The sequence below is a fragment of the Cryptomeria japonica genome, chromosome 10 (assembly GCF_030272615.1).
Source record: "Cryptomeria japonica chromosome 10, Sugi_1.0, whole genome shotgun sequence".
Taxonomy (NCBI): domain Eukaryota; kingdom Viridiplantae; phylum Streptophyta; class Pinopsida; order Cupressales; family Cupressaceae; genus Cryptomeria; species Cryptomeria japonica.
In genome coordinates this window covers 402,032,597-402,058,238 of record NC_081414.1, presented here as the reverse complement: position 1 = coordinate 402,058,238, position 25,642 = coordinate 402,032,597, and the positions used below count along the sequence as shown (strand labels likewise).

At 39.4% G+C, this 25,642-nt stretch overlaps 1 protein-coding gene and 1 non-coding gene across 10 annotated transcripts in view; one reads left to right on the top strand and one right to left on the bottom strand.

Moving 5' to 3' along the window:
• LOC131038497 (uncharacterized) overlaps positions 1 to 25,642 on the top strand; it is a 413,595-nt gene that overhangs the window by 15,127 nt on the left and 372,826 nt on the right. The gene's annotated exons all lie outside the window — the stretch shown is intronic.
• TRNAK-CUU (transfer RNA lysine (anticodon CUU)) lies at positions 2,159 to 2,231 on the bottom strand. The gene has a single exon. It is a non-coding gene; the product is annotated as a tRNA-Lys (tRNA).

Sequence of the window (25,642 nt, the reverse complement as noted above, 5' to 3'; positions counted from 1 at the left end):
ACACATGATGGAAACTCAGAAAATTTGGAATGTAGTGAACAAAAAGGCTTAGATCATACATCCCTTGAGCAGAGTAATCAACAATGTTGCATTTGGGATCTGGGTGTGATGGATCCTACATATGACATAGATCTCTCTTGTAATGGACCTATTTATGACTGTACTACAGTCCCAATTTCTTCGTACCAGTCAAACATGAAGAATGGTACTAATAACAGTGCTGATGTAGAAAACATCTCTTCAGATTTTTGCAACAACAGCTCCAAATTAGTGCTTTGTCACGTGGAAGCATCCTTTTCAAATGAAAATAATAATGTGGTTGAGTCTTCCAAGTTTGGTACTCAAATTGAGGATGTCTCCAATAAAGATCATGTAACTTCAAATGATGAGGAAATGGATACAGTTAAGGATGCCTACATGGTAAATTTAGAAATGGGAAAGGTTAACAGGTTGTTGAATGGAGATTCATGTTATGAATCTGAAAATATTGCAGCTAATGATGAAGTTTCTAATGACCATGAGGCTGTCCTATTTTGTGAGTCTAAAATATACCAAGATGATGACACTCAAGGGGCAGATTTAGAGGACCAATCAGAAATTGCATTTCAAAATGATGGTATTCACTATTGAGATTCATAGTTTGAAGAATAAGCTGAAAGTCACTAAAGACATGATTGCTGCAGCCTTAGTACATCATGATGATACTCACAAGATCATAGAAGACCTCTATTGGAAGATCTAGTTTGAAAGAAGACATAAGGGCTTGGAAGGTGAATGTTATCTTGCAGAATTGCAAGTGGTCAAAGAAGCTTTGGGTTCACTAAAATCTGATTAATTTGCATTTACTATCAGATAGAGATAACATCTTTAAGGTTGTTGGGGTATATGCTGATGCGTTGAAAGGAAAACAAGATGAAGTCAATAAGCTCACTATGGGGCTTAGGGATGCTAAGGAGACATTGGAGAATTCATAGATAGCTCTTCTAGAAGCAAAAAATTAGCTTCTTGTCATTGAACAACTTAGGGAGCACGGAAACAAAGAAATGGCAAAGGAAGTAAAACAAGTGATTGATGAGCTTGACCAAATTCTGGAAGTCTTTGACTTGGAGCAGTGTCCTAAATTTGAATTCTTAGATTTAGGACAGTAGGATAGTTGGTCTAAGTTGGAAAAAGGAAATACTTTTCAGATTGTTCATAACCCTCTTTTTGTGATGTGTTGATGTGACCTTAGATAATCCACTCTTTTAGTTGGATGATGAGTTGGCTCTTAACCCTGATGACATGAATGAGATGTGGGATCCAGGTGTGGTATGTAATTGTGAAGTAGAATGGGTTGAGTTGTTCAAGTTTGTTGGTGACTTACTTTCCATAGAGGACCATGATGGTGTGGGTTGCCATGATTTGATGGTTGATCTTGAGGGGTTACCTCAGGACAGGGTGTACATTGGAAGTCTACAGTTTGACAAGGAGTATTGCATTGGTGATGAATCTACAAGCATCATTGAATGCATTTTTAGTGGGGGCCGAATGAGAATCATAGTAGCACAACAACAACACAATAGAGCCACTCTTTGGGTTGGTATCTATGCACCAAACCCTTTTCAGGGATTGTTGGTGATGAAAGATGATGGAAGAAGCATACCATGGAGTTTTGTGAATTTGAAAGGTGATTTTAGTGCTGCTGTTACCTCATATTTCTGTGACCATATGAGTTCATTTGAGTTCTTGCAAATGGAATGGAAAGAGATTATGAGTAAAACTTGCTTTCCCACCAAGTTGGAGATTTTTGGGAAGTCACTTCTAGCACATGGTTTGAAAAGAAAATTGATTTTGGCTGAAGTTACTCAATATTGCAGTGAGGCTTCTTCAATGCAAAGGTTATATATTAATTTTTTTTTTGTTACGCTAGGGGTATCCCCACGACCCAACCCAGTGGCCCAACCTGCCTTACCTTAGGCTTACTTTATTGCCAAGTTGGGCTCAAGAAGGGGCGAACTGATGCAAGACTAGTCCCCTAGGGGGAGAATCCACAACCGACAACCAGTCCTCCCTCTTAAACCTGGGAGGGAGTCGAGCCCAAGACCGATGGGGAGAAAACCCATTGCCCAAGCCAACTCACCTACCCATGTGGGCTAAAACAGATAGATTTTACTCGCTGTGCCCACCGTGTGGCTCGAACCCACGACCACAAGGTTAAGAGCCTTGCGCTCTACCCAGTGAGCTAGACGGGCTAGACACAAAGGTTATATATTGAAAAATCAGATTTTCTCAGCTGTAGATTTGAATAATTTCAGTCCAATCAGCTCATTTTCATGATTAATTTTGGGCTTCAGATAGATTGGATGTCTATTTGGGCTAACTAGTTTGGGGTTTGGTTGAACACGTGGACACCAGATTATTGTTATTACTTACATTCAGCTTGTACTTTCATTTGGGACATCAGATTAGATCTTAGAGATAGTTTCTACGACAGTATGCAAGGAGTGGGGAAGAACAACATTATGGCTGATGCTTTGTCAAGAAGTCCGCATTTGAGGTCATTGGTTGAGATTACTGCTGATTGGAAACAACAGATTATTGTAGAGTATGCCAAAAATCAGTTTGCTACTAGCCTAGTTGAGGGTACTTTGCATGATGAAAGGTATCAATTGCTTGATGATTTGATACATTATAAAGGTAGAATCTTCCTTGTACTTGATTCTAAATTCAAAAAGAAGGTTCTACAATCATTTTATGACATTCCCTTGGCTGGTCATCAAGGGCATTTTAAGACATATAGGCAAATCTGTGAGTGATTTTCCTGGAAGAGACTCAAGAATGAGGACCTTCGCTATATTAAGAAGTGTATGGTCTGCTAATAGAACAAATATGAATACACATTCTTAGCTGGTTTGCTGCAGCCTTTACCTATTCCTGATTAGAAATGGCCAAGCATTTCGATGGATTTCATCACTAGGCCACCAAGGGTGAAAGAGGAAGATTGCATATATGTTGTTGTGCACATATTGACTAAGTTTGCACACTTCTTTGCCATTACCAGCTCATTTACAACGGATCAGGTTGCTGATCTCTTCTTCAAAGAAGTGTTTAGTTTGCATGGTTTGCCAAAAACCATTGTGAGTGATAGGGACAGCAAGTTCCTAAGCATCTTTTGGCAGGAGATCTTTAGATTGAGTGGCACAATACTCACTCCTAGCACCAGTTATCACCCTCAGACTGATGGATAAATTGAGGCTGTGAATAAGTGGTTAGAAGGTTATCTCAGAAATTATGTGTCAGGGCAGCAAAAGGCTTGGGTAAAATGACTTCATTTGGGAGAGTATTGTTACAACTCTTCCTATCACATGTCAATTAGGATGTCTCCATTCACAACTTTGTATGGATATGAGGCACCTAGCTTTGCTGATCTGACTTTTGGTGATAGTAGAGCTCCTCAAACGAGGGATTGGTTACAACAAAGTCAGAATATCTTGAGGTCCTTGAAGGACAATCTTCAACATGCTCAAAATCAGCAGAAGATGTATGCTGACTGGCATAGAAATGAACGCATTTTTGAGGTTGGATATATGGTCTACTTGAGGCTTCAACCTTACCGTCAGTCCACTCTCAAGAAGAGTGGAGCAGAGAAGCTTAAGCCTCGCTTCTATGGGCCATTCAAAGTCACCAAGAAGGTTGGAGAAGTGGCTTATGAGTTGGAGTTACCTGAAAACAACAAGATACATACTGTTTTCCATGTGTCACGCCTCAAGAAGGCACTTGGAAATAATGTGGTAGCTTCATCAGATCTACCTCCCTTAGATGACGAAGGATAGTTGGTGCTGATTCCAGAGGCCATTATTGATTCCATGGAACGTTTGTTGAGAAGGACATTTAAGGAGTATTTGATTAAATGGAAAAACCTACCAATTGAGAATGTGACTTAGGAGAATGAGCAGATTTTACAACATCCAGCCTTGCTATTGCTTGAGGACAAGCAATTTTGGGTGAGGGCGAACTGTAATGTCCCCTTCTCAGCTCTAGATTGATGGATGGAGTCTTAGCCTAGTTTGGAAACCCGTAGGCTAACCAAAGATTAAATTAGGGTTTCTGTCTTGAGGAAGGTTTTCAGAGGGGTTTTTGCAGGAGTTTTACAATTTGCTCTTTGGATTCTTTTTGGGTTTTCATGAGATTCAGGATGGTATAACATACATTCCAATCAGAGAAGATTTTTGAATTTATTATTTTTAGTAAATTGCGACAATTGTTTGCTCTCTAGATTCTTTTTGGGTTTTTCATGAGCTTCAGGATATTATAACATGCATTCCAATCATAGAAGATTTCTGAATTTACTATTTTTAGTAAATTGCGACAGGTTGACGACTATTTGCTTTATAGGGTTTTTCTGGGTTTTTTGAGAGCTCCAGCGTGGTTTGACATGCAAATTCTTCAGAGATGATTTCCGGATTTACCATTTTTAGTAAGTCACAACGACTGCTCAGAATATGCTCAAATGGGGATTGGAGTCACTATTTTTAGTAAGTACTATTTTTAGTAAATACTATTTCTAGCAATACAGTTGTGCAACAGAGTAACACTTGGGTTCTTATCTCAACAATCCTATTTAGCAGTTGTCTCTCCAAGATTTTTGGAATCTATTTTGGTTAACATTTATTTAATATTATTTTCATATGACTTTACTAGGGCGATATTTAATATATTTTTTTGTAAAGTCAAAAAAAGGTGTTTTGGGCGTCCAAAATAGACTTAGAGAATAAGGAAATATTTTATTGAATGAAAATTCATATTTGGCGTCCAACTTTGGGAAAAAATAAAAAAGAAGCAAAAGATATAAGTTATATTTTATTTCACTAATGAGGCATCCACTTTGGAGGGAAAAGTGAATTCAAATTTCTGGGGCTCAAGTGACAAGTCTATAAATAAGACCCTTCTCTCCTTCATTTGGTTATGCTAGAATTTGACAACGAAGTGCTGTCGAAATGTTTGTAGAATCTTGGTTTCGGGGTTGCGTGCCCTCCTAGCTTTATCACAGTTTTGAGTTTGAAAGACAACTCCTAGCTGTCTGAGGAATTTCATTCAGAAATTTCCAGTGGTTTTCAGAGAAGATTGGAGAGTTCTTTGGTGTAAAACAAACCCTACAACTGTAGTACGTTTCTATTCAGCTTGGTGGGAGTTGTTATCGGATTTTTGTAGGTACTAGCTCAAAATACTCGTATGCTCTGGGCAATAGTTTGTTCATATTTTGGTGGATGTTGGTGGCGAGCTTGATTTATGGTTGCAGATTGAACTAGTTGCTGATCGCCCTAGTCATTTATCGGCATTGGAAGGCGTGCCCTTGTTACAACTCAGTTTTGGTGGCGAGTTTACTATCCTATCTTGGTAGCCTAGCTCTCTTACTTCATTTGCATACAACTTGAGCTCATTTGGAGGAGTCATGAAGGAGTTGTGAACACTTTGGTGATACTACAGCGACTGGTTTTTCTGAAAATCAGATTTCATGCTTCACACTTTAGGGCTGGTAACATGGTTATTGATCTTCTGATTTCAAGTATCATTTCTCTTCTAAGTTAGCTCATGTAATAACTTGTTTAGTAGTACTAAACAACGTTTTGTTATCTCTTTTCGGAAGCTAACTTCATCCCCACTGAGCAAGTAGAAGTGGCTGGTCACACCACCAAGTTTTGTGTTTTTCAATTATTTCCAGTTTACTTGTAATTCCCGTTGGAAAGTGGAAGTGGCTGGTTTACCGCCAAGTGATTGCTAAGTTTTAGTCATTTTGTAATTCCCCATTGGATAAGTTGAAGTGGTTGGTTATATCGTCATGTTTAGGGTTGTTAAGCTTTCTATGTTTTGTAATCTCCCACTACAAAACTAGTGGAAGTGGCTGGTCAAACCGCCATCATGTAATGCTTTCATTGTTTATGTTTTCCTCCCACTGCATAAGTGGTCAAGATGAATGTTTGCTAATGCTAATAGGTGTTGAATGTTGTGTTTGAAATTTGAAAAAATTAAGGGGGTATATTTCAGATGACCCGTTTTCCCTTTTGATTTGCATAAATAGTCTTCAAAGGCAAGAAGATAGGTGGTAGGATACTTTTGGCCAATGCATGGAAGCATTGGACGTGATAGGAATGCAATTGGATGCCTTGCCGGGCATAACAATGGAGGAACTCAATTCGTTGATGGCCTGGTTCATTGCATTCACAAGCAAAGAATGAGACAAGGGGAAGCACATTTTGGAATCTAGTCCTATGGATTAGTTTGCAAGGTGTCAATGCCATCTATGTTCCAAGTGGCTCTTCCTCCTTGTGCCACATGTCAAAGATAAACAACCAATCAGTTGAAAGTTAGTAGAACTTTTGCAATTAACCCTAATTATGGTTTTATCTGTTAATCTTGGTCATTGATCATGAATCAATTTGGACCATTGCTTTGTATTGGGGTGTCTATATAAACCCTCTTTTCATTTGTTAGAGAGAGATTTCGGAGAAATTGTTGTAGTGATACTCCCTAAGTAATAGACATAATTCATTGAAGTTTGGTGAATCTTTCTCCACTTTTGCAAATTAGCGTGGTTTCTTGGCTCTCATTAGAATAGATTTAATTTCCAAGTTGATAGATTGAATGAAGGATTGATAAAATTGCTTAATGTGGAGTCGATGTGTTCATACTTTTTCTAATTGAATGATTTTCAGTTATTTTGCAAAGTTAACCTGAACAAGTAAAATGGAAACTTAACTTCTATTACTATATTCATTGTTCAATATGTTGGTGACTATAAGTGATATGGAAATCTTTTGAATTCCTTAGAAGATAGCACCGTTCTTGTGTAGTTGTTGTATTTGGCGAAACAGGAATTGGTTTCAGTTCCACTTTTGCAATTTTTGTCTCTAGAGTTCATAGGATTAGCTTAGGATTAGAATTATCTTCTTAAACCCTCACCCTTTTTTCCTTTTTTTTTCAAAGTCTTAGTAGAAGTAGGATTGGAAAGAGCTTATTGCAAATTTATTTCAAAAAAAAAATGAAAGTTACAAGAGTTGGGAATCAACAGAATCCTTAGATTGATTAAACTCCTCAAACAATTATGTAAGTCCTCCTTGAGATTACTAGCAAATCACAATGAACCGATTGAGATTATCCACACGCATTTGGGAACCTTGGAGTTGTCTTTGTGATCACACAGTTCAACTATTTAGCACTTAGAAGATTTTGATCAAGAGAGAATAGGATATCTTTGGGTATTTTATTTTGTGTTGAACGTGCATAAAACCACCACCAACAGAGACACAAGTTGGAATGGATATAAACCAAGTCTTTTTCTTTTTTGTAGCCAACCGGTTATGCTTTATTGAGTGGATAAAGGAGCATGTACTCCAATTCCGTTTTACCAAATAAGAACTTGCAACCTATTGAAATTGGGGAGAAAACCAACACAACTTTAAAATAAAAAATGCAAAAGTAATTAAGCAATGGTAAGTACTAAAGACTACAAATGTTCAAAAATAAAAAATAGAAAATGCTTGCTTGTGATAGAATCTTGATTGCAATAGGTTAGAGGAACAAATAATCTTTCTTGTGGAGGTTACACCATGTATGAACATCTTCTAGGTATTGGTCTCGAAGAGCACAAATACTATGATCTTGTCCTGTCATGTCCCTCCCTCTTGATTGTTATATATAACCTAAATGGAGTAGTTATTATTAATTAATATAATCAACGAATGATTATTTGAAATTATTAAATATATATATTTTTAATTAATATCTATTTATCAATAATGATGATCTTGAAATATTTAAATTAATATTATATTACATAAATTATGAACAAATATTACAATCTATCATGCCCCCATATCAATTGATATGGTGATGTTTTGATAGTTGATTATTTTTTTCTTTAATTTAATATATCTAGAAATAATAAATTACTGATTGGTTAATTCAATCAGTAATCACCCTAAAGAAGAACAAATTAATAAAAATACATCTAATGGAACGATCTTATTATCAACTAAAGCAACGATCTTAGTTTACAACCACATGACCTTAGTAGAGAGACACGGGTTTAGGAAAAGATTATTTTTTTATATATTTATAAAAAATGAATTATAAATATATATATTATTATAGATATAATTAATAAATTACTTTGATTATATTTTCTTAGATTATTTATATATGCGTGTCTTATCTCGTAATCAACCAAAGGAATGAATGGAGGAAGTAAGCTAGGGAATGGTAGTTTACCTGTTCTCCCATTCTCCCAAGCTAAGTAGGCCACCCCAAGGGATGGAATTGTCATAGTGGGACGTTCTTGCCTCTTGTGGGCCAAGAGCTGAGTTGTCATAGTGGGATGCTGCGATCTTGGGCTTAGTTGGGTTGAGCAGTTTATAGGCGCCCTTGCGAGGCTTTCCTACCAAACTAAACTATGATTGGTTAGGGGTAGAAAGACATGTCTATCATTCTATATTTGCTATTAATCCATATATTTATTTGTCTATTCTTAAGTTTTTGATTATGGTAAAAACAGGTTTTGAAGGGACCCGAAACCCTTTACAAAGAGATTACAAAAGATGTATCATAGAAAGCCCAACAAAAGAGATACTAGCCAAAAACACAACAGGGTTGAGAGACAATAGATACAACAAAAAGACACCTCAACCCAAAGAGATAGCAAAAGGCCAACAAACCTTCAACAAAGAAATTAAAAAACAAACAAAGAACTTAACCCAGATTCTTCAGGGTTTCAGCAACCTCCGCCTCAAGCTGATGCATCTTACTCGCAACTTCCTTTTGGTCCGTAATGTCCTGAGGCACTCCTGAAGCTTTCTTCTATATACTTTCTCTTGTGCATTTGCTAGGAGTGTAATGGACACCCTAGAATGCCCAAAAACTAAACCAACTGCTGATAGGAATTTAGTCAAACAGTTTGCATCCAACTCCTTACTTCTCCGTTTAATGTTTAAATCCCCTTATAGCTTCGGAAATGAAATGTTTGTTTGTTTTTAAGTCTTTGCATAGATTTGAAATCACATAACATGAACTAGAAGGAAATTACAATAATATGCAACATGAAGATTGAACTACTGCTGATATGATATTATTTCCAGAATTATTAAAATCAAATACATAGCAGATTTTTCAACTCACTAAATACTCCAGCATTTTTGACATAATATTCCAGCAATGACTTCCCATCTTGCTGCTACAGTAACATAAATAGTGCCATGCTACAGTAACGTGAATAGTGCCACGCTACAGTAGCGTGAATAGTGTTGTGCTACAATAACGTGAATAGTGCTGCGCTACAGTGCTGCTACAGTATTAATTAGTCTTCAATCAGTCCAATATCTTCATAAAATCATCCCTTCAGAATGGCATAAGCATTGGTCAAGAAGTGGAGAAGGTATGAGCAAAACGCCAAATCTGCTTGTAGCTGGAGATGCACCCAATTTGCCTGTTAATGAAGTTGATAGCAATGGATTCCAAAGGCCAAACCCCAAGGGAATGACGTCTAGAATGTCACAAGAGAGGATAGACGTCCTCTAATGCCAAGAACGGATCTTCAACTCACACATCAATTTCTTCTCATATTCAACATGCTGAATGAAGCCACAAAAGCTTCCTTTTATTCTTTCTCCAAGGGTCGACCCAACTCACTTGAGCAATGTGGGATAAAAGATGTGCAATATAAAACATATTAAAATATTCACTTATGTCTCCCTTGGGTGCCCCTTTGATTTGCACACATCCCCATAAAATAAATATTGAAGTAACACTTTAATATTTTACAATTAAATTAAATGTTACTTTAATAACACTTCAGGCATTAAAATATATTAGCAATTGGACTCCGAATAGCGCGAGTGATAGCTCGTCGGAAAGCTCTCGCCGAGGAGTATCGAATCCAATCACCAAAACTAGCCTCCGTTGTGTCCTGCTGACTTACTTAAAATAGTAAGTATGCCTGAAACTAAGTAAATCAACTCCGTTTTGGCCCAAACTGGAAATGACTAGGCCAAAACACTCCAGGATCCCCTTAAACCCTTCGTTAGCCCTCGGGACCATGTAGAGCTAGGCTAACGCACATACACTTGGTCAACTGCTAAAGTGGGGACATTATAGTCCACCCCCCTTGAAATTGCTTGTCCTCAAGCAATCTCAGTCTAGCCTACTGTATCACCTGCTCATTCTCCCATGTAGCATCTTCCTCCGGCAGGTCTCTCCATCTGACCAAATACTCCTTCACTATCCTGTTTCTGAGTTTCCTCTCTCTGGTGTCCAGAATAGCCTCAGGTACTAACACGAGCTTCCCCTCCTCATCCAAAGGGGGTAAATCTGCAGAAGGTACTACACTCTGACCAATGGCTTTCTTAAGCCTAGACACATGAAATACATTGTGAACCCGACTGCCCTCTGGAAGCTGAAGCTCATAGGTGACTTCGCCCACTCTGTGAATCACCCTATAGGGACCATAAAATCTAGGCTTTAGCTTCTCTGCTCCGCTCCTCTTGAGCGATGATTGCCTATATGGCTGTAGCCTCAAATACACCATGTCCCCCACCTCGAAACTGCGCTCTACTCTATGTTGGTCAGCATACAACTTCTGCTGATTTTGAACCTGCTGTATATTCTCCTTGAGCGCTCTCAGGATATCCTGATTATCCTGCAACAGATCCTTGGCTTTGGGCACTTTGCTGTGCCCCAAAGCCAAATCCATGAAGCTTGGTGCTTCATACCCATACAATGCCATAAATGGAGTCATCCTGATTGTCATGTGATATGTGGTATTGTAACAATACTCCCCCATGTGTAACCACTTGACCCAAGCTCTTTGCTGTGTAGTCACATAGTTCCGTAAATAACCTTCCACCCATTTATTTACTATCTCTGTCTGCCCATTTGTCTGAGGATGGTAGCTCGTACTAGGTGTAAGATCTGTACCGCACAGCCTGAACAACTCCTGCCAAAAGGCGCTCATGAACTTGCTATCCCTATCACTAACAATAAATCTTGGTAGCCCATGCAACCTAAAAATCACTCTGAAGAACAAATCTGCCACCTGAGCTGCTGTGTAAGAAGAAGGAATAGCAAAGAAGTGAGCAAACTTTGTCAATCTGTCTACCACCACATAAATGCAATCTCTTCCCTGCACTTGTGGTAAACCAGTGATGAAGTCCATAGAAATGCTTTCCCATTTCCTGTCCGGAATGGGCAAGGGCTTTAGTAAACTTGCAGGAAACGTGTGCTCTCCCTTATTTTGCTGACAAACTGCACACTCCTTGACATACCTCTGAACATCATCCTTGAGCCCTCTCCATGAAAACCGCTCTCGGATCTGCCTATAGGTCTTGAAGACCCCTGGATGCCCAGCTGTAGGCGCATCATGAAATACCCTCAGTATCGCGTTTCTCAACTGTGATGGCGGAATCAAATAAACCTTGTCTTGAAATCTGATCAATCCATCTATCACCTCATAGCGATCATCCTGTATAGTACCTGAAATCAAACCAGAAGCCCAAGTATCTCCGACATACTCTGCTATAATCTTATCCCTCCAATCTCCTGTAATCTCTGCAAGAGCACAAATGTGAGGTCTTCTGGATAAGGCATCAGCTACTACATTCTTCTTCCCTTTGACAAACTCAATGTCAAAGTCATAAGCCTGCAATTTAGTGACCCACTTCTGTTGCCTATCATTCAAGTCTCGCTGGCTCATGAAATACTTTATGCTGTTGTGATCCGTCTTGATCACAAACTTCCCTCCAACCAAGTAGGATCGGAATTTGGCCAAGGCATGCATGATGGCCAACATCTCACGATCATAAATAGAATAGCTCCTCTCCACACCTCGGAGCTTCCTACTCTCAAAAGCGATGGGGTGCTTCTCCTGCATCAATACTGCTCCAATCTCATCACCTGATGCATCACAATGAAGCTCAAAAGGCTTTGTGAAGTTTGGTAGAGCTAGGACTGGACATGAAGACATCACTTGCTTGAAATGCTCAAAACACCTCTGTGTTGCCCCTGTCCACATGAAGGCCCCCTTCTTAGTAAGATCTGTCAAGGGAGCAGCTGTCTGAGAAAACCCCTTAACAAAACTCCTATAAAAACCACATAAGCCAAAGAACCCCTTAATCTGAGTAAGGGTCGTAGGCGTGGGCCAATCAACAATAGCTCTAATCTTTTTAGGATCCATCCGAACTCCCTTTGCACTGATAATATGACCAAGGTACAAAAGCTCTGTCATCTTGAACTCACACTTAGACTCCTTGGCATACAGTGACTCTCTCTCCAAGATAGATAGCACCTCCTCAAGATGCTGCAAATGCTCCTCCCATGTCCTGCTAAAGACCAAAATATCGTCAAAGAAAATCAAAACGAATCTCCTCAAATGCCCCCTGAACACCTGGTTCATGCAACTCTGAAAAGTAGCAGGAGCATTGGTTAGCCCAAATGGCATAACCAGAAACTTGAAATGACCATAGTGACACCGAAAAGCTGTCTTCTCAATGTCCTCTGCCCTCATACTGATCTGATGATACCCTGATCTCAAATCTATCTTTGTGAAGAAGCATGCCCCATGTAGCTCATCTATCAACTCATCTATCCTCGGAATGGGGTACTTGTTCTTAATGGTTTTCTTGTTCAAGGCCCTGTAGTCAATGCACATGCGCATTGTTCCATCCTTCTTCTTAACCAAAACAACTACTGAAGCAAAAGGGCTTTTGCTTGGCCTAATGTGCCCCATCTCCAACAACTCTTTGATGGCTTTCTCTATCTCATCCTTGTGTTTTTTTGGATGACGATAGGGCGTGATCATAATGGGCTTAGCCCCCTCTTCTAACTCAATGACATGCTCTATCCCCCTATCTTGAGGAACGCCATGTGGAATACTGCCAAATACCTTGGCATGTCTATCAAGGATGTCCTGCATATCAGGCAGATGACTCTTAACCTGTGGCTCTGGTGATGCTGGCATAATCAAGCACTCCGTTTTCCACTCAACATCATCATGTCTGAACAACCTCTCCATCCTCCTCAAAGAAACTACCCTACAACTGCCATCTGATAATCCTCTGAGTACCACGGTCCGGCCCTCATGCTGGAACCTCATCTCTACTCTCTCCATGTTGAGAGTAAACTCTCTCAACGATGCCATCCAAGTCATCCCTAAGATAACGTCATAATCACCCATGTCCACAACATAGAACTCATCCTGAAGCTCATAACCATCTCCCAATCTGATGCGAAGATTTGTAATCTTCTGTGTGCATAGTAACTTGTGACCACTAGCTACCATGACTCGGAATCTTGAATGTTCTTCAGTTTGCCACCCTCTCCTAGCCACTAACTATGAATCTATGAAATTATGTGTGGCCCCAGTGTCCAGCAAAGCAACCACCTTCTGTCCCTGTATGGTGCCACACACCTTAAAAGTAATTGCCTTTTGAGCACCTGTCAATCTAGCTAGGGACTTCTCATTCCCTGAACCCTCCTCAGTGGCACTGTTCTCAGCATCAGACTCTGACTACTGCTCCTCATCCTCTGACTGTGACTCCTCAGCAGAGAAGTACTCCATCTGGTTGGCCTTAGCCTTCAGAGGACACTTGTGAGATAAATCCCACGGTTCCCTACATTGAAAACATAATTTTTTCTGCCTCATCTCGTTCAGTGTCTCATTGTCTAACCTCTTTGATTCTTTTTTCTGAGGCTGAGAATCCCTATGTAGAGGTTTATTATCCTTATCCTTCTTGAAGTGTGGATCCTTAGGAGTGAACTTACTCCTAGAAGCGGAAGGTGCAAGATCTCTCGCCTTCCGAATGGCATCCTGCAATGTGAGGGGACCATGTCCCTTCACCCAACCACGAAGAGGCTTTGACAATCCATCCACAAACAGTACAATCAACCTCTTCTCTGAAATGTCTGTAACCAACACTGATAGTCTCTGGAAATCTGAGATGTAATTGTCGATAGGACCCCACTGTCTCAACTGAGCTAACTCCTTGAAATGGAGTTCTGGATCCTTCGTATCAAACCTGTCAATCAACCTCTCAGTGAACTCTGCATATGTGTCTATCTGATTATGGCCCAATGTGACCATACCATGGTGCCACCACTCGTGTGCACTCCCATCCAAGTGCAATGCAGCATACTTAATCGCATCCTCACTCCCATCCAAGTGCAATGCAGCATACTTAATCACATCCTCCTCAAGCATGGGATTAAGCTGGAAATAAGTATCTAATTTCTGGACCCATGTCCGTGTTGAAGCCTTCCCTATACCATCATAGTATGGAATAGACAACTTTCCCAACTTCTTCCTCATCTCATAATTCTGTTGTCGGTTTCCTCTCATGGGCATATTCTTGAGTCTAACATCCATATATTCCCTGAATGTCATCTCAGCCTGTAACTCAGGGCTAGAGTCCCTCCAATCATCCATAATCATATCTTGAATCTCTTGCTGTGTAGGACCGACATTATTCTGGTCATTCTGTCTCGAAGGAAACTGTGGCATGAGTGGTCTCGTAGTAGAAGAACTTGCTCTAGCATATGTCCTGGTTCCCCTGTTAACCGATGCGTCTCCATTACCTCCATTACCCTGTCCACCTCCCTGATTAGCATTATTACCCTGATTGGTATTATTACCTTGGTTGCCATTATTACCTCGGTTGGCATTATTGCCTTGATCTGCTCTCGTCAAATGTTGTGTAAATGCTATAGCCATCTGCTGCAATGTAGCTTGGAGCTCCCTCTGACCCCTAGCAAGATCACTGAGCATCTCCCTAGTGCTAGGTTCTTCCCTTTCCCCATCTTTGTCACCCATGGTTGGTGCTGAAAAAGGGTCACCCTCCTCTTCAATCTCTGGTGAATTCTGTAGGTTTGTGTTTGACCTGTTTCTCCTCAAGTAATACTGATGTGCTGGACGCATGAAACCCTCACAGGATGGCAAGAAAAACAAGCTCTGATACCACTGTAATGGACACCCTAGAATGCCCCAAAACTAAACCAACTGCTGATAGGAATTTAGTCAAACAGTTTGCATCCAACTCCTTATTTCTCCGTTTAATGTTTAAATCCCCTTATAGCTTCGGAAATGAAATGTTTGTTTGTTTTTAAGTCTTTGCATAGATTTGAATTCACATAACATGAACTAGAAGGAAATTACAATAATATGCAACATGAAGATTGAACTACTGCTGATATGATTTATTTCCAAAATTATTAAAATCAAATACATAGCAGATTTTTCAACTCACTAAATACTTCAGCATTTTTGACATAATATTCCAGCAATGACTTCCCATCTTGTTGCTACAGTAACTTGAATAGTGCCGTGCTACAATACATGAATAGTGCTGCGCTACAGTAGCATGAATAGTGTCGTGCTACAGGAATGTGAATAGTGCTGCGCTATAGTATGTGAATAGTGCTGCGCTACAGTATTAATTAGTCTTCAATCAGTCCAATATCTTCATTAAATTATCCCTTCAGAATGGCATTAGCATTGGTCAAGAAGTGGAGAAGGTATGAGCAAAACACCAAATCTGCCTGTAGCTGGAGATGCACCTTGTGAAGTGGTTTGAAGCTTGAAAAATGAGCAATTTAGCCAGTAATGAGATTTTCGCTCCTGACCCTTCCAAAGGGTCCAGAGCGAAAATCTTCCTAAAGCTCATTTCATCTTAAGTTTGGCTAATTTTTGATTTGCAGGGTATCTTGGAAGGAAGCTTGGACATTCTTATTGCCTTTGAAAGGTTTGAAAGTTGTGAAAATGAAGGATTTTGGACCAAAAGGGGAAATTTCGCTCCTGACCCTTCCAAAGGGTCCAGAGTGAAATTCCTAAAAGTTCTTACTTTGCAATAAAGGAAGTCAAGTTTTTGATTTGTAATGGCATGGATGGAAGAAGAATAACTTGCTTTTGCCTCTTAAGGTCGTTTTGAAAGAGAGAAATGAAGGATTTAGCCCAAGAAGGGATTTCCGCTCCTGACCCTTCCAAAGGGTCCAGAGTGAAAATCTCTCTAAGAGACATTTCTTGCCTTATTTGGCCAAAACTTGATGTCCAAGGCATGATGAGATGAAGTATGAACATGATCTAGCCTTTGGGGATGTTTAGAAGTTGTGAAAATGAAGGATTCTAGCCAGGAAAGGAAATTTCGCTCCTGACCCTTCCAAAGGGTCCAAGGCGAAATTCCTTATAAACCTACCTTTTGACCTTTCTTGGACATGAAACCTTATTCCTAGGGTAATGAAGGACGAAATCCTACCTTGCAAAGAAGTTTCAAGTTTAGAAAATGATGATTTTGGGTCAAAAATGAAAATTTCGCTCCTGACCCTTCCAAAGGGTCCAAAGCGAATTTTCTCAAAACTTCTTTTTGCTATCAAGTTTTTGCTAGGTCAAGTGTGGGATAAGGCAAAATCAAGAGGAAGTTGCCCTTAAGAGTGAGTTTAAGTTGCTAGAGACCATGAAAGATGAAGGAATGGAGCCTAGAAGTGATTTTCGCTCCTGACCCTTCCAAAGGGCCCAGAGCGAAAATCCTTGAAAACATCTTTTTTTCCAAAATTTGAGCAAAACTAAGCTTGGGCAAGGGTGTGAAAAGGCATTTGGATTGCCTTAGATTAGATTTTGGTTGCTAAGAATGCAAATTTGAAAGCCTAATGAAAATTTCGCTCCTGATCCTTCCAAAGGGTCCAGAGCGAAATTTCTAAAATTCCCCTTTTTCCTTGCAATTCAAGACAAGATTTTGGTTTTTATACCCTGGAAAGGAGAAAGACAAGATGTTCCATGCCTTGGAGGTGATTTGAAGTTGAAAGGATGGCAAAATAGCCCTAAAACAAGATTTTCGCTCCTGACCCTTCCAAAGGGTCCAGAGCGAAAATCCTAAAACCTAATTATTCCTTTCAAATTTATGCCAAGACAAGACTAGATTAAGGTAAGAAATGCCCTTGAGACTACCTTTGAGTTGATGTTTGTTTCCAAGAGTGATAATTTTAGGCCAAAGGAGGAAATTCGCTCCTGACCCTTCTAAAGGGTCCAGGGCGAAAATTCTAAAATCTCCTATTTTGCCTTGCAAAACCAAATCAAACTTGGATTGGGTGAAAGAAGAAAACTATTTCCTAGCCTTGTGAGGTGGATTAAAGTGGGAATGATGAAAAATGAGCTACAAGCAAAGAAAATCGCTCCTGACCCTTCCAAAGGGTCTAGGGCGAAAACACTAAAGTCACCTTTTCCTTCAAGGTTTGAGTAAAGCTAGGCTTGGATTACAGTGAAAGAAGCTATTTAGAATGCCTTGGAGAAATTTGGACCTTCAAAAAATGTGAATTGTGAGCTCAAGAGAGAATTTCGCTCTTGACCCTTCCAAAGGGTCCAGAGCGAAATCCTGGATAAGTCTTGTCCCTGGCTAGGTTGTTGAGCAAAATAGACCTTTTTCGCCTTGTGAAGATCAGACCAATGCTAGTAAGTTGAGAAGTGGGTTCAAACTGAGCGAATTTTGATGAATTGAAGTGAAGGAGATTGGAAAATTGGCCTGAGAGGTGAATTTTGCTCTTGACCCTTCCAAAGGGTCCAGAGTGAAATTCCCCAAAATGCAGTGTTTCCTTCAAAATATTGTTGAGCCAAGTTAGTGGTTGAGATGAATAGACCCTGGAGACTGCCTTGAAAAGGGTCAATGATCAAGCAAAAGTGAATTTTGACCTAAAAAGAGAAAGTCGCTCCTGACCCTTCCAAAGGGTCCAGAGCGAAATACCTATTTTCACCCAATTTACTCATGTGAAGAGCTAAAAATTGAAATCCAAGACTTTGTTAGGCCAAAATAAGCGTATGCTCGCCTCTCGGAGGATTTAGAAGTGAAGAAAATATGGTATTCATGGCCTAGTCAGGAAAATCGCTCCTGACCCTTCCAAAGGGTCCAGGGCGAAATCCTCAAAAACACCTATTTTTCATCTTTGTTAGATTGAATCAAGGGCAAGTTGCAAAATTGTGAAGACAAGGACATGGGAGATTGCAAATCTAGGTTGAAAAGATTTTGATTCATGAAGTGAACAAGCCTAGAAAAGGGGTCCAAACAAGCCTTGAAAGGATTTAGACCTACATCCCTTTGGATATTTTTAATGCCTAAGGAGAATAAAAAATTCATCAAGCCTTAATCAAGCTTTGACATTCCTAAGCTAGCCCATAATTTTTCACTAAACTTAGCCTATTACAAGACATTTGGGAGGCTGAAACAAGTTCGCATGAATTAAGGCATTCATAATTTAATTAATTAATTTCTAAGCCTTGAAATAAATGAAAAATCCACCCTTGAAGCTTAGGAATTAATTTTAAAAATAAAAAATTATGATTGAGCGCTCAATATTTCATTTTATTTCATATTTGTCAAGTCGGCCATCCTTTAAAAGGGGTTTTATTTAATTTTATTTTCATATTTGTCAAGTCGGCCATCCTTTAAAAGGGGTTTTATTTAATTTTATTTTCATATTTGTCAAGTCGGCCTCAAGGAGAATTAAGTTGAGCGCCCTATATAAGGGAGGGGTATTTTGATAAATTTAAATCATTCATTCATTGTTCTCATGCGAACTTGAAGAGCAGATCTAGAGGAGCGAATTCTAGCTAAGTTGGAGGCGAATTTCTTGCTAGCTGGAGGTTAATTTCCAGAATTTGCAAAGTATTTGAAGGCTAGTAGAAGGCGAAATTCTTTTGAAGGCTGATTGAAGCATAATTCATCCAAAGGAAGACTAGAAATTCAGATCAAACATCCTTGCCCAGCAAATTCATCATCTTCCTTCTTTCATTTTTGAATGTTGATAGCTAAAATCCAAGGAAGAGGTATGAAGAATCAGATTTTTGAAGTTTTTTATTCAAGATTTAGTTTGATTTTTCATAGTAATCATTTTGAAAATCTAAGTCTTGTACAATCTGATTTTAATTTAATTTGAAAATCCATAATTCTTAGATTTATCATTATTTTCAAATTAATATTTAGTTATTTCCTTGAAAGGTCTCAAATCTCCTATAATGAAGATATTATGCTCAAATCCTAACTTTAAGGTTTTGTGTAGGTGTCAAATGACGACCCCCAAGGGCGGAGGATCCATTACTCGACAGGCTCTCATCAAGGAGGATCAGAGGAATGACGAATTGGAGACCAGGATCGTGTCCAAGTGGAGCAATATCGGAGACACCAACCTAGGAAACTTCAATGTGAAGAAGTTTCGGGAAGCGCCCTACATCGGCAAGCCATCACCTATTGCAAAGAAGATAATTGAGAGTGGCATCATCAAAGCTGCAGGTTTCCCTCCCGCAGTCAAGTGTCATGAGTTGATGATTGAGTGTGCCCGGCACTATGATTCACACTCAAGGACGATTGTGGCCGAGGATGGAACTATCTTAGCCTATCTTTTGGAGGAAGCTATAAGTGAGATTTTTCATCTCCTGGAACATAGAGACATGGTCTACAAAAGTCTAGAAGGAGCTAGGTCTATCTATGAGGATGATCCTGATTCTTGCTTGAACTTCATCAACAAGAATTGGCTACTCAAGAGCAGACCTCGCCTGAACAAGATTCCCAATACGCCGCACAGAATCGACTTCCAAGAAGAGTTCAAGGATTTGATAACCTTGCTCAATCGGGTCACGGGTGCCTCTCAAGCTTTCTTCTTTGACAAATGGATGTTCTTCTTCATACAACTGATTGTCCAAGGAAAGGGAATGCTCAATTGGGCTAGAATCATTAGCAACAGCCTGGACGTGCAGTTGAGAAGACTAAGCCCTACCAAGTCATTCCACATGAGTTCATATGTTGTATACACCTTGATCAGAGGTTTTGAGTATGCAGGACTACCTCACAGAGGAGTTGTTGGAAGAGGACCCAGAGAAATAAGAGTTTGTGATTCTTATGTTCAACTACATCATCCGCCTAGAAGTGACTACAAGCTAGTGTTGATGTGTATTTTGTACACTATCAAACACAGAATAAAATACCCAAGGGTACCTTATCCTCTCTTGAATAAAGTCTCTGAATGCTGAAGATATCGCGAAAAGGATCAATCAGGATGACTTCAAGGTTCTTTGCTGTAGGATCTCTACGTGTGGATAAGCTCTTTGTGGTATGATGTGATTTGCTGGAATCACAAGGGGACTTACATTTGATGATTGAACATCTGATCTGCTTTGAATATTGCTGGAACACAAGATTTTACTAGCTTTGATTTGAAAAAAAGGAAAAAGATGAGGGTGAGGAAAGAATCTAATCCTAACACTAAGAATGTAAGAGCAATGAATGATCTTTGATGGAATTCTAACTAAGTCTTGTTTTGACATCACAGGACCATCTCCACAAGGTTAGTGCGATCTTCGAAGGAAAGCTTTATGATGTTCAAATCATCACTGCAGGCATAGACACCATCAGGTTGATGCATATCAATGAAGAAGCGACAATTGAAGTTAAGCTTAAGCTGAATGATTCCAGTTGACTACACAAGGCAAGTTTGCAATCAACAAATTGCTAGTAGTATGGATATACAAATTCCATCATCAATCAAGCACATTTCTTCCACTCATCTAATAACATAAAATCAAATATGAGAAGTATAGAGACCATGCAAATTGTCGAATTGACCCATAAATTTCACCATTTCTTCAATGAAGTTACAAGTCTTTTACAACAACATCTTGGCAACAATCTTTGCCTTCTCTCTCTACTCTATTCTAATTGCTATTCTATCAACTAGCTAATCACCTTCTAACTACTCTCTATCTGTCTTCTATTAACTGCTTCTAACTTATTGCCTTTACAAAATGAAGAGTCGGGGCTTATATAGTGCCCTCAATACAATTCGATGGCTGAGATCAATGGCCAAGATTCAACAATGAAAACCCTAATTAGGGTTTGTTACAACCATTACATAACATTTAATGCTTGACCAATGATAAAATTGTATCCTTAGGACACATGTCTTCTCTGGAAAAATCGACCAATGGATAGCTGGGGTAGGTACATCGGAGTTTGTGCCACCTTCTATGAGTTAGGTACATTGAATCTGGACATGCTGAGGTGGACCAATCCGACTGGAGAAGTGATGACTAGGATGCCACCTCGTCTGACACTTGTAACTTGGTAGATATTCAACTTGATGTTGTTGAGAAGCTAGCTTTAATCAACTCATCTGGAACTATCTGCTTCTTCAACGAACCCTTGCTCTAACGTTTTTTGTCTCTGATGTGCAGGATGATGATGTACCTCGCCTTGGAATGCTAGATTGGGAGAGATCGCCCTTATCCTGATGATGCTGGATTGAAGAAGGTCGTCCTTGTCGATGCTAGACTGGAGGAGGTTGCCCTTGTCCTTGCTTGATCTTCCAACTCCGGGATCTCCATTTGATGCCTACACAAAATATTAAAGTTAGTCTTTTGAGCATCAAACCTTAAAGCATGAAATTTAAGACCTTTCAAAGGTAAAACTTAAGATATTAATTTGAAAAAAGTCATGATAAATCTAGAAATACACATTTTCAAATTAATAATGAATGGACTTTGGATCTTCAAGACTTAGACTTTATAAAATTGCAATGGGATCACAATAAGTCTTGAATAAGAACTTCAAAAAAGTAATTCTTCATACCTTCCTTTGAGTATTTAAGTACAAAACCTTGAAAAATGAAGGAAGAAGACCGGATTTTGTTGGGCAAGATTTATAGCCATCCCTTGGATGAAGTACGCCTCCTTTAGCCTTCAAAAGAGCTTTCCAAATTCGCACTTGAAAGGATGATTGAATGATTTGAATTGTGAAAAAACACCTCCAATATATAGAGTGCTCACCTTCCACTTACCCATGAGGCCGACCTAGCAAATAAAAGGTGAAATAATAAATAAAACCTCAAAAGGAGTAGGCCGACTTGTCAAATAAAGGCAAAATAATGCCTTGTGCACTCAACTTTTAATTTTAATTTCACAAAAATTAATTTTAAATGCCTTTATAATAAAAATTCGATTTTTTGAGGCTCAAAATTAATTTATTAAATGCCAATGTGATTTAATTTTTTCAAATATTTCAAAGTTGGCAATTTTGACATTTAATGCGATTTTAGAGGATATCAACATTGAAATAAGGTAAAAATAAAGAATGCCAATAACCTCGCCTTGGTCCCTTGGAGAGGGACAGGAGCGAACTCTCAATCTAGGCCTTGCATTCCTCATTTTCTTCATCTAGGCATCTAAATGGCATTTTTTAATTGGAGCTTTGAGTTTGATTTCACTTGATTTTTAGAAGGAAAGAGCCTTTAGGACTTTTTCGCCCTGGACCCTTGGAGAGGGACAGGAGCGCTTTGCCTTAGACCTCCTAAGAGGTTCAGGAGCGAAATTCGCTCTGGATCCTCAGTGAAGGACAGGAGCGAAATTTGACCTTTTGAAATCTCTATCAGGATAATTTGTATGGAATATAACATTTCCTTCTATCTTTCTTCTTTCTTATACTTTAAGTTATATTCCATATATACTTTCAGGATGTTTGAGAGTGGTTTCAGACCTCCAGGAGCTATATTGCAAAATCTAATTTTTTTGAGGTTTTTCAGTTTCCAGACTTAGTCAAATTTCAGGATCAAGACATTCCAGACTTAGCCAAATTTCAGGATCAGGACTTTCAGACTTAGCCAAATTTCAGGATCAGGACATTCCAGACTTAGCCAAATTTCAGGATCAGGACATTCAGACTTAGCCAAATTGACCTAACTCAAGAAGAACCTGCTATCCAGGTGATCTCCCCGACAACACTCAAAAATGCAAAGGCTAATGGACAAAACCCTAAAAGACCTAGAAAACAAACCCTAAAAAGCAAAAAAGCAGGGGTCCCCATTTGCAATGGGGCGATGTGTGAAAACGTCACAACAGCTAGTCAGTGACACCTTCACGATGAATATTACCAGGATATTGCAAGGTGGGATTCACAATTGACTATCTTTAGACGCACAAGATCTCGTGAAGAAGCATGGTGCATGGTTCATTCAGTTTCCAAAATTTACATACATCAGAGTTCATGGGTGTCCTTCACCTCCCTACATGTTGCCAAGATATCCTACAGACATGATAGTACTACTTGAGGTGACTAGACAGTTGGTAGCTTATGCGAAGGCATCCAGACACAAGCATGGAAATGGAATTCCCGTGCCCATCATACTAGGGAACTCAGTTGAAGTGTGTCCTAATACTCAAGCCGCGGAAGATGCAGAGAAGGAATTATCTCTATACTCATTCACATCCTTTGCCTCGAGAGAGAATTTTGATCCTCATGGTCATATAGAAGAAACAGTTGGGAAGAAGTACAGGCATGAGTCTCAGGTGGAGGACTTTTGGATGAATGTCCAAAATGATGTCGAGGTCAAAAGAAAGATGCATTCCAGGTTACCCTTGGATCTCATCAGGAAATGCAAAATTTATAGAGTAGCCGATCAAGCCCAGGATAATGGTAGATATCTCTAGTCATCCTATGAGAAGGAAGATAAAGAAGTGAAGATAGATTGGAATGAGCCCGAGGTTTTAGACCTGAGAGCTTTGATGGCTCCCGTTTTATCTTGCACTTGCAGATGGGTGGATGTACAACATCAAAAGTTGAAGGAGCAGAATGTATCTATGACATTCACCTTGGAAGCAAGACCAAAAGAAGGAGAGGCAAGTGTGAGTGAGAATACTTCTCATTCCAAAGGCTCAAAGAGGAAAGAAGGACCTGAGAAGAGAGAACCTTCCAAGAAGAAGCAGAAAATAAATCCTGATCGCCCACCAAGCACATCTTCTAGGCATGAAAAGGAAGCAAGTCAAGGAGAAGATCAGAGGCAGATAGTATATGAAATTGACGAGTCTATGGAATCCATGGTACAAAATGATAAACAAGGAAAAGGACATACACCTCAACATTCATCAAGTCAATCTCCCCAAGTTGATGCTAATGAGCAACATGAAGAAAAGAATGATGATGAAGCAACATCTCCTTTCCGGGAAGATAGGCCTCTACCTAAAGAAATACAAGTGAGGGAAACAAGATCTGCCATTCCGGATTAGCTGAAAGAGAGGCTGACAAGGGTAGTTGTGGTTGAAGAGGAAGAAGATGTATTTGACTTGGAAAGCCTTATAGGAAATTCTCATGAAGTAATAGAGAAGAAGAAGGCCACAAAGATGTCAAAGGTAATTAGAGATGAGACAAGATCCAAAAAAGTGCAGATAGCTACACCAGTGGTGGACAAATATGAGGATGAGATTCTAGCAGAAGAATACGATCTAGAAACATTTGATCTTGGTCCACTTACCACCGAGCAGGCTATGGAAGAAGCAACTGATTCACTGAAAACACTCAAAGACAAACTCAAAGAGGAAGTGGAAAAGAATAAGAAGCTTGAAAAGGAGGTCAGTGCTTGGAGGAATTATTTTAGCCATCTTAACCAGCCTTTGAGACGACAGGATCCAGCAATATCTCCTTTACATGCACTTCCTCTTGAATCAATAAGTGAGGCAGAAAGGGCGAAGAACCTAGTTCAACTCATGAGTTCTTGGATTGATGAATCCCACAAGGTAGCCGTTGAATTTGCAACAAGAATGATGAAGACAGTTCATCGAGCTATCCAGGTCCTTGAGATTATCCATAATCTAATGATAATTGTGGCTGCATTCACTCACACTAGAAATGTTATCATCCCAGTCTTACAAGTGATAAGAGAAACACCAAGACGGATTTTGACGCAAGAAAAGATAATGGATGGAGGAACCCATAGCCTCCTACAGTGGTCAGCTCTGCTCCAGAAGAAGGAAGTCCTTTTTGAAGACATCAACACCAGATGCAGCCGAGTTGAAGGCATCATCCATCCAATTCAAGACAAGGTGTTTGAGGTGTTGTGTACCATCCTTGACAGGCGGATTGAGATCGAGACAGATGTGGACATCCAAGAGTTGGAGGACAGAATCAAGGTCATCTTTTGCAAGGAAGAAAACATCGTCACAGAAAGGCAACGAGATCAAATTTATGCTACTATGTTCCTGATTGAGAAGACCAAAGAGCTTGAGCCTGGGTGGGAGACAACTCTTCTCATTGCTTTTGATCAAGTCCTTCATTTGGAAGAACGAATGAAGAATCTTCTTGAGATTTCCATTGCTGAGATTGAGGGAATTGTGTCTAGATTCATTGAATATGCTAGAAAAGAGCATAGGAAAGGGAACAAAGTTCTAGATGAAAAGTTGTTATAGGATGATGTGGCAACTTAATTCTTATTGGTCTATGTCTCCTCGGTATCTGTGCCAATTTTTTATTGGCTATGGATTAATAATGTTTATCTAAATGGGGACTTTTTTGTAACAAACCCTAATTAGGGTTTAGGTGTCAAAATCTCAGCCATCGATCTTCTTTTGATCCAGGCCGACCATTGTACTTGAGGATGCTATATAAGCCCTCACTCATTTCATTTTAAAGAGTTAGAGACAGAGAGAAAAAGTTAGAAAATTGGAGAGAAATAAGTTTAATTTTGTTAGTAGCAAATTTGAGTAGTGAAGAGAGAAAGTTGAACAATTGTTGTTTATTTGGCCATGAGATCAATGAAATATTGAAGTTATGGTGTTTTGTTGCAATCCTTGTGGCTATCTTCATGGTTGTTTATCTTCTTGAAT